The sequence below is a fragment of the Papaver somniferum genome, chromosome 7, assembly GCF_003573695.1.
Source record: "Papaver somniferum cultivar HN1 chromosome 7, ASM357369v1, whole genome shotgun sequence".
Taxonomy (NCBI): Eukaryota; Viridiplantae; Streptophyta; class Magnoliopsida; order Ranunculales; family Papaveraceae; genus Papaver; species Papaver somniferum.
In genome coordinates this window covers 171,276,528-171,285,082 of record NC_039364.1, presented here as the reverse complement: position 1 = coordinate 171,285,082, position 8,555 = coordinate 171,276,528, and positions in this window count along the sequence as shown.

The window sequence follows — 8,555 nt, the reverse complement described above, 5'->3', positions numbered from 1 at the left end:
CTCCAAGTTAACTTCGGTCTGGAATGTAGTTGATCCCTAACCAATCTTAGACTGATTAAGGTACAGTCGCATTGCTTACGTCTCTGAATCCAAGTAGGGCTCTACGCACTTGATTACCTAGCTGATCTCACCCACAACTAAGATTTGCTATGACCCAAAGTCGAAGACTTGATAAACCAATCAGTCTCACACAGAAAAGTCTATTGAATAGATAAATTTGTCTCCCACAGAAATACCTACGAGTTTTGTTCCGTCTTTTGATAAATCAAGGTGAACAAGAACCAACCGATACACCGGACTTATATTCCCGAAGAAGAGCCTAAAAATATCAATCACCTCACAATAATCTTAATCGTATGGTAGCGAAACAAGATACTGTGGAATCACAAACGATGAGACGAAGATGGTTGTGGCTACTTTTTATCTTGCCTGTTGGAGATTAAATCTCGAGCAAATCTTAAAGAAGATAGTACTCAATACGATTGGAAACTGCAAGATCAGAACACGCGACTACAGAGAAAATAGTTGGGTTTGGCTTCAGAATCCCAATGAAGTCTTTAAGTCGTTAACCTATAATGGCTTTAGAAAAACCTAGATTCTCATCCAAATATTTGATTTCCTTGATTATTCAACATTACTCGAAATCTTCGTCACTTCCCAGTACTCCAGTGATTTTGAACGTGTTCAACTCAACATCATATTCGTTGAAGATCCGTAGCTATAACAATGAGAAAACAGTAGCTCTCAATCATTGTTATACAATGTCATAGTATTATTACACATCAAAGTCCAATTGTATCACAACTTTGACAACAATACTATGGTGATATGTATCACTCCCCCTTAGTCAATACTTCATCTCACAATGAAAACCACTCCCCCTTATATAAAGATCCGTAAACCATATGTATTTGTAGTGTGAACTACACATTAATTCTTCCCTTTTTTGTCAATATAAATTGGCAAAGGTACGAAAGCTAGTGGGATCATAATGAAAATCTCATGGAGATACTTCATGACTAAAATAGAACATATCAACTTTGTTTCGATGATTTCACATAATCGAAACTTAGTGTATTCATCAAGGAGTTTATAAAATACAAGAAAACTCCTACAATATTCCACAGCCGCACTCCTCACAAAGATTTTGCAATTAAGCACAAGTTCAATTAAGAACTCTCCCCCATAAAATGTCATTCCCGAGGGAACAACAAGAGCGACCTTACTTTTACAAGAAAAGAATGATTTCTTTGGACATAACAAATTACATGAAACATGAATATGTATCCAAAAAAATCAATTAAATTAACCACAAGAGAACCCATGATTAATTTAATCGAAAATTCTCAACATAAGAGAACTTACGGAGCCGCATAGTACTTTCACATAGAAGTGGATCAGTGAAAGATCAATACTGCGGAATATTCAAAGATTCATTCTATTTTCATCAATATTTGCATAATCATATCATAGACTTAATCTTTGCTATCAAAAGTTCACTCTATTTTCCATCAATATTTGCATAAAGACATACAATAGACTTAAATTTTGACATATATGGGACAATCATAGTTCATGGACGCAAACACACACATATCCCATAACAATTTTTACAATGTATAAAACCAATAAAGATTAATACTGCAAAATCATCTTCCAAATAAACTTTAGAATTTAAATAAATAAATCTAAAAACATTGCAAGATGAAAATCGTTGGCAATAGCTATGTGTACTCACAATAATTGCTATTCCAAACCCTAGTTATCCTTCTTAAAACATAAGAATAAATTCTCATAAGAAGTTTCCTAAACATTATCTAAGCAAGTAACTACACAAAAATCATTTTACTTACTTTGAAGACTCTTCTCATATTCCCTATAATCATCAAGCTCGTCTTTGATTAGATCAATCCTGGATTCGAGATTATTCATCTTGTCCTCAAGTCTTTTGGTCGAAGATTCGAGTTCACTCTTCAAAGAACGTACTTGTTCTAAGACAAGATTTATAATTAATGAGAGTTTTTCAAAATGAGAGACAGAAGGATTCTCAGCAGAAGAGGAACCACGTTTGTCTTGACATATCTCATTATCGGAGGAACCAAAACGAACTTTCTTAGAGGGAAATAGAACAATCCAGACATCATATTCTTTACTGGATAGACTTGATGATGACATGATGGAGAAAATGAAATGATTGCTTAGAAGAAGAATTCTTTCACTCTTATAGAGAAGAAGATAAAAAGCAAATTCCTAAAAATTCCTTTGACAAATACCCTAAGAGAATTTAGGATAATCAGAAAAGAGTTTATTAGGAAAACCGTGTAAGCACATAAATGGTTCTTGACTTCAGACACTATAGTTCCAGAGATGGAAGAAAAGAATAGAAACAAAACATAAAATAACAGAAATCAATTCACACCCTTCTTGAAGATTATAGTCCTTGTCCAAGGGAAAACAAGAACAATCTCAGAACTTATTACAGATCGTAATTTTTCCCATCCAATAGTGGATCGAGTGGATTCTTACGAGAAGAGGAACTGTAGTGTACTGAAAACGATTAGGGAGATGATCCTGATATCTTTTTATAGGGAGACGATCAAGGATTTTTCTTTTGTTATATTATACTGAATACCTTGTTTACCGATTTTCGTAAACTATGAATGGTTCTGACAATCTCTTTTGAAAGTGATGTAGATTTCTTATGAGATTTTCTTTTCTCCTTCTGATAACATGAATTATTGGAAAGAGATTTAAGAACCTTTGTGCACACCAACTCTTGGTGATCCTGGTTTTCATACAATGGACACAGTTGATTTGTTGTGCTATTGTAATTAATGTCTTTCTCATTAGAAGAAAGTTTTGAGTCAGACATGATTTCAGGAGTAATATGTTGATTGAGTTTAAGAGGGTTTATCGAAGTTAATCGATTTTTCTTCTTGAAATCACGATTGCGAGAAGTCGCTTTCTCTTGTCTTAATTTTTTCAGTTGATTTTCCATATTTTCAATCCTTTTAATCCATGCTTCCTTTTCCAGTTGAAACATACTCTTCATTGAGTGCATATCCTTGGTTAAAAGATCAATTTTGTTTTATGGGAAGGTAGATTGTTTATCATGGTACAATCAGAGTTGTTTGAGGGACAAGTGTGACAATCAGCAAAGTAAGTGATAGAACATTCACGGGATTCTTCGTCAGGATAGTAGTTAAGAGTTGTCATCCATGCTTTGGTTAACTCACTAACCTCCTTATTAGAATAACCAGAGTACATGGAACAAGTTCCATTATCATAGTTTTTGTGAACTTTTCTATCCTTTTTATTGATTGGAGACAAATTCTTTTGAGACTTTCTTTTCCTCTGTCTTAGAGTTTTCTTTAACTGTTGTACAAACAGTGAAAGGGTTGAATTAAAGCAATTCTCATCCTATGTATCAATCAATCCAGGACAACGAGACTTAACTTCAGATGTAGTAACATGATTACAAGACATGTGAAGTTTTTCTCTTCTACTCAGTTCAAGATCGAATTTTTTTAGCTTTCCAACAAGTGAATTTATGGAAAGAGTGTAAAGGTTATTTCCTTCAACGATGGCATGCTTCTTAGAATCGTATTTGGATATCAATGATCTGCGAATTTTCATCACAATATCCTTTTCAGGAATAGTTTTACCCAATGCAAAACATGCATTAACAATTTCACACTCTTTGTGATTAAACTCATCAAATGAATCTTCATCAGCCATACGAAGATTTTCCCAATCAGAAAATAAGTTTTGAAGCCTAGATTCTTTCTCAGAGGAATTTCCTCCGAATACAGTTTCCAAGATATCCCAAGCTTCTTTAGACTTAGTGCATGTAGTCACATGGTGCTGAATATCTGGGGTAATGGCATGTATGATAACATTTAACCCGTCAGAATTTTGCGTCGCAGCAAGAATCTCGTCAGGTTCATATCTACCAATATCCTTTGAAACAGTTACATCGCCTTCTGTAACAATCGGAAGATCATAGACATTAACAACACGTACCCATGTTTGAAAATCACGAGCTTGAAGAAAAGCACGCATAACAATTTTCCACCATGAGTAATTCGATCCATCGAAGACTGGTGTTACGTTTGTAGAGATAGCACTTATGTCCATAAAGTCAGATTGCTACAAACACAGACTTATAACGTCTTAAACGTGTTTGCCTGTTCTGAAACCAATTGAAAAAGTGGGGGTCTAACAACCTCACCCAATATTTAGTTTTAGCAATATGTATGTACAAACTCCAATATAATTCCAAGATAATCAACTAGACAGTCAGACTCAATCAATGGAAATATATCCAAGAGTTATATCTCTGTTTCACAATGTAATCAGCAAATCAAACAGATTGGAATCCGCGAGCCTGATTATTATGTGAAATAACTTGTACGGTACCAAAGACCAATGTTCAAGTGTCAATCAATTTATATCAACAACCAAAGGTTGGATTATCTAATTGATTGAACTACGCACAACCTTTGATATTTCAATTATATAAAAAATATAATGCGGAAAAGAAATAACGCACACACCAGAAATTTTGTTAACGAGAAAACTGCAAATTCAGAAAAACCCCTGGACCTAGTCCAGATTTGAACACCGCACTGTATTAAGCCGCTACATACACTAGCCTACTCCAAGTTAACTTCGGACGGGAATGTAGTTGAGCATAACCAATCTCACACTGATCAAGGTATAGTCGTGTTCCTTACGTCTCTGAATCCCGAAAGGACACTACGCACTTGATTCCCTTAGCTGATCTCACCCACAACTAAGAGTTGCTACGACCCAAAGTCGAAGACTTGATAAACCAATCTGTCTCACACAGAAATGTCTATTGAATAGATAAATTTGTCTCCCACAGAAATACCTATGAGTTTTGTTCCGTATTTTGATAAATCAAGGTGAACATGAACCGATTGATACACCAAACTTATATTCCCGAAGAACAGCCTAGTAACATCAATCACCTCACAATAATCTTAATCGTATGGTAGTGAAACAAGATATTGTGGAATCACAAACGATGAGACGAAGATGTTTGTGACTACTTTTTATCTTGCCTATCGGAGATTGAGACGAAGATGTTTGTGACTACTTTTTATCTTGTCTATCGAAGATTAAATCTCGAGCGAATCTTAAATAAGATAGTACTCAATATGATAGAAAACAACAAGATCAGAACACACAACTACAGAGAAAATAATTGGGTCTGGATTCATAATCCCAATGAAGTCTTTAAGTCGTTATCCTATAATGGTTTTAGAAAAACCTAGGTTAAAGGAGAATCGACTCTAGTTGCAACTAGAATCACATATGAGGTGTGGGGATTAGGTTTTCCAGTTTCTATAGTTCTCCCTTATATAGTCTTCACATCAGAGTTTGCAATTAATGTTACCTTAGTAACGAAGCATTCAATATTCACCGTTAGATGAAAACCTGATATCTTTCAACCGTTAGATCAAACTTAGCTTGTTACACAGAAATGAAAAGTGACTTCCTTTAGATATGGGTAACCTTACCTAAACGTGTACACCTTGTTGGCTCAATAATAATTAAACGAAGTTAGCCATATGAACACTTTCATATCAACCTTGTTCATCTTAACACAACTAGTTCAAATGACTCAAATGAAACTAGTTCTAGAGTTGTGCAATTGTTTATAATCTCATAGAAGTACACAAGACACAATTGAAGCAAAATCGATTTTGATTCACTCGAATAAATTAATGAATATTATAGCCACGGTTTTCCAAAGATTGCATTCCTTATTATATAAATGTATTAGTTCATGAACAAACCGATTTTAGAACGTAACCTACTCAAGTATGCAAACGAGTACGCATACCTAAGTGGTCGGAATTGGTTTTGGTTCACCAGTATGCAAACGGGTACGCATACCTTCCAAACTCAGTTGAATTTCCGGACACGATCTTACGCCAGTATGCATACGGGTATGCATACTAAGTTCCCAGACTTTCATTAAACCAACCAGTACGCATACTGGTATGCATACTATCGTTCCCGGACTTAGAATAACTTGCAACAGTTAGCATACAAGTACGCATAATGTGCTATATCCAATCATGGTTAATTATTCAAAACTCTCATTTCAATCATTGAAACATTCTTGGAAGACAGCAATAGCTGTCTCACACAAACTATTACCTTCGAAGCAATTTTCAAGTGATCGATAGATCAATACGAAACATTCCGAGTCTACACCAAATGACTGTCTCACACAAATAATATAAGATGTTACCAAGCAATTTTCACATGATCATATTTTGACTTTCGTCAAGAATATAAGATAAACTTGGTTAAAGCGAAAGCTTACCAACACATATTTTGAGAAATATGTAAGCGAGTTAAACTCATCTCGAAATATCAAATGTGTATAATCGAAGTCTGTATAGCTATACGACTTTTGTCTCAAAAAGGAGATAGAGTAGATAGATTTTTGAGTGATAGATGAGTTCAAGTCTCCACATACCTTTCGTTGATGAAGTTCCACAAGCTACCCTTAGTAGTTCTTCGTCTTCAATCGATGAACGCCGTGAAGTCTAAAGCTCAACTACACTTTCTATCCTAATCCGAGACTTATCTATAAGTAGACTAGAAATCAAAACTTATAGTGTTGGCAACTAAACTTGACAAACAAGCTTGAGATAGCAACGCTTGCGAGTTCGACCGAGCAGTGCTCTAACTAAAACCAACATAAGATAATAATAAAAACATAGATAATCACACTAGAAATCAATCTCCATCTTATTCTCCATAAGTGATTAGTATGTTATATCTCCCCTAGCTTCTGCTTGTTCGGCCTCTTCATAATGTCCCTTCCCTTTATTCCAGCTATACCTGGCTTCCATTCTTTTCATATAGTCATAGTCAAATCTTGAAGGCATATCACTACAAAAAATAACAGCATTTATTGTCATCCCTGCTTCCATCTTAAACTGAATCTCTGACTTGATACTTGTAGCAATATTATCCTTTTCCTCTTGGCTCATATTACAGTAGGCAAGCCACTTAGCCTGTTCAGAATGAAGAAAAACATCAATACCACAAAGATAACAAAAGTAATACTGAACTCGATGTGGATGATTCTCCCTGCACCGCATAACCCTAGTAATAGAAACTGGCGCATTCACTGATACTTCTATATGATCACAAGCCATGGTTAAACAAGAAAAGTTCTCTGTTTTTATTGTTTCAATTTGAGTGTTTTATATGTGTGTCTTAGTCTTGTTTATATACCAGTAAAGGATTATCAAAATCTAGGCATTTATGGAGCTTGCGTGTTTAAACCTTTCGGTTCTTTATTTCTTTAATTTTAGTGATTCTCAAGTCTTCTCAACTTTTAAGATTTCTTTCGATTCACTTTATTTCCAAAAAATCCTCTGATCTCTTTTTGAGTCATTGAAATACATTAAACCTACTAAAGGCAAAGCAATAGAAATTCAAGTCTATCAGGAGCCTATAGACTACTATTGTTTTTAATGGATACGAAATAGGTATTTCTTTGTTCTCTTATGTCGAGCATGACAAATTGAATTGATCACGTTGTGGTTAATTTGGTTGTGTATTCCAATTAAATTAATCATGGTTTTTCTTGTGATTAATTTGGTTGTATTTTTTCAATTGCATTAATCACGGGTTCTCTTGTGGTTAATTCAATAGAATATTTTGGATGCAAATTCATGTTTTCATGTGATTTGAGTTATCCAAAAGAAATCCCTCTTTTCTTGTTAAAAACAAGGTTGTCTTTGTTGTTCTTTCGGGAATGACATTTTATGGGGGAGAGTTCATTTTGAACTTGTGCTTAATTGCCAAATTTTTGTGGGGAGTGCGGCTGTGGAATATTAGGGGTTATCTTATATCTTTATAAAATCCTTGATGAATGCATTTAGCTTCGGCTTTATGATGGCATCTAAATAAGTTGATATGGTATTCTCTTTTGGTCATGAAGTATCTATGTGAAAATTTCATGAGGATCCCACTAGTTTTCGTACCTTTGCCAATTTATATTGACAAAAAGGGGGAGAATTAATGTGTAGTGTGATACTACAAATACATATGGTTTACGGATCATTATGTAAGTGGGAGTGGTTTTCATGTTGAGATGAAGTATTGACTAAGGGGGAGTGATACATATCACCATAGTATGGTTGTCAAAGTTGTGATACAATTGAACTTTGGGTGTAATAATATTACGACACTGTATAACAATGATTGAGAGCATTTTGTTTTCTCATTGTTATAGCTACGGATCTTCAACAACTGTGATGCTTAACTTACAACCTTTAGGATCATGGAGTACTTGGAAGTGAATAAGATTTCAAGTCGCGTTGAAGATGCCAAGGATATCAAGCATTTGGATGAGAAGCTACAATTTCTATCTATTTTGTAATCCATATGTATTGATAGTTTTGTCACTAAAATTGACAAAGGGGGAGTGTTAGAGCATAACTCGGTTGAACCCACCAAGCGTTGGTATGTCAAGCTTGGTTGTCATATTTTAGTGAATC